Source organism: Penaeus monodon, chromosome 17 (assembly GCF_015228065.2).
Source record: "Penaeus monodon isolate SGIC_2016 chromosome 17, NSTDA_Pmon_1, whole genome shotgun sequence".
In the NCBI taxonomy this organism is placed as follows: Eukaryota; Metazoa; Arthropoda; class Malacostraca; order Decapoda; family Penaeidae; genus Penaeus; species Penaeus monodon.
Window position 1 is genome coordinate 9,771,667 of NC_051402.1, and position 2,500 is coordinate 9,774,166.

Below are 2,500 nucleotides of genomic sequence, written 5' to 3' on the forward strand. Positions count from 1 at the left end.
TGTACTCCGGAAACTTGGATTGAACCAATTAGTGTGAAGATATGGACAGGGCTATTGCATAAAGCGGTCCTCCTAGGATTCTCTGAAAAGTGCTTATGGCTTGAGATTGTGCGTTGCAGTCGCACTTAAGCAAACATCCAGTGATTAAAATTTACACTGTGCAACATGTTTTAATAATAATGGTATAGATAATGATAATGATAAATATGTGATGATAATGATGATTATACTAGTAATAATAGAAATAATAATGATAATAATAATAATAATAATAATTGTAAGGATGATAATGATAATGCTAATAATAATAATAATAATTATAATAACAATAATGATACTGTTAATAATAATAGTAGTAGTAATTGTTATTTTTATGATTATAATAATTATAAAAAAAATAATAATAACAAAAATAATGTTAATAATAAAAAGAGTAATGATGATAACAACAATAATAACAATAATGATAATAACAATAGCAATAATGGTAATGATGATGTAATGATTAAAGTAATGTTAATTATACATATAATAATGACAATGATGATGGTAGTAATAATAACAATAATAACAGTAATAATAATAAAATATTTTTTTATTATTATTACTATTACTATTATTATTATTATTATTATTATTATTATTATTATTATTATTATTATTATTATTATTATTATTATCCTTACTATTATTATTATTATTACTATTATTATGATGATAATGATGATCAAAGTAAAGCTAACAACACTAACAATAATGATAATGATGAGAATGGTAACAGTAATAATGATAATAATAATAATAATGGTAACATTAATGATTAACATAATCCTCATCATCATTATTACCATCAACATCATCATCATCATCATCATCATCATCATCATCATAATAATAATAATAATAATAATAGTAATAATAATCATGATCATAATCATACCATTATTTCTACTAATAATAATAACCATAATAACAGTTATAATGATGGTAATGATAATAATGAGATTAATATTGATACTTATATTCATATTCGTATCACTATTAATCTTAATATCAACTGTAATTAATAGCAATTGCTATAATAATACTTGGAGTTATAAAGAGAGCAATATAAGAAAAAAATATGATAAAAAGAGTGATTATGATAATGATATGGATAATGAGTCGGGTGATAATAACAGCAACAACAATAATAACAACAACAACAATAGCAGCAATGAAAATAATATTAATGTCAGGTGTACTACTAATAATAACGATAATCATGATAATGTAATAACAATGCCAATGATGACAATAATAATGATGGAGAGTCAAGATAGCAATGTAATTACTAGTACCACAATCTCTACTGTTAAAACTATTACTCCCACTACAATTTTCTACTATTATTACTGTTACTACTACTACTACTACTACTATAGTACAATAATGATAATCGAAAGAACATAAATACGAATAGAACTAATAGTAATGATAATAATAATGATACAAATAATAATCATAACAGAAAAAAAGAAAGAAAGAAAGAAAAAAAGGTATGATGATAAGGATAAAATAGATATAATAGTTATAATGATAATAAAAATAATGATGATAGCAAAGTAATAGTAGTGATGATAATGATTATAATAATAAAAATGCATTATTGATGATGATAATGATGATAAGCATGATAGGGTTAATGATAAGGATAATAATTATAATGATAATGATAAGGATAATAATGATTATGGTAGTGGTAATAGTAAAGATATCGATATTGATAATTATAATAATGATATTAATAATGATAATGATTATGATAATGATTATAATTATGACGATAATAAATCGATGATGAGGATTGTGAATATGATTATGAACATGATGTGTTGATAATGATGATAAAAATATAGCAATTACAACAATAATAATGAAAACAACACCACTAATAGTAATATAATAATAACAATAATATTTATTATTATCATGATAATAATAATAATAATAATAATAATAATAATAATAATGATAATAATAATAATAATGATAATAATAATAATAATGATAATAATAGTAATAATAATAATAATGAAAATAATAATAATAATAAAAATAATAATACGAAGAAGAAGAATGATAATATTAATTATCATAATAATAATAATAACAATGTCCATAATAATGACTTCGATAAATAATAATCATAATTACAGAAATAATGATAAAGCAAAATAACAGTAAAAGCATCGAAAAGTCTATCCAAGCAAAATACAGAAAAGAAATGTAATTACACTGTATGATGATGCTAAGTTAGTTCAGGCAATTAGTGGTGGTTTCATTATTAACACAGATTAAACAGAGAAAAATGGTAATTGGACGGAGAAGGTTATAAAAGTTTTCGATGAGAATGAGAATTTTGAGAATCATGCATTAGTGAAAATTGCTTGAATTGCCGGAAAAAAGGTGCATTACACACACACACATACACACACACACACACACACACACACACACA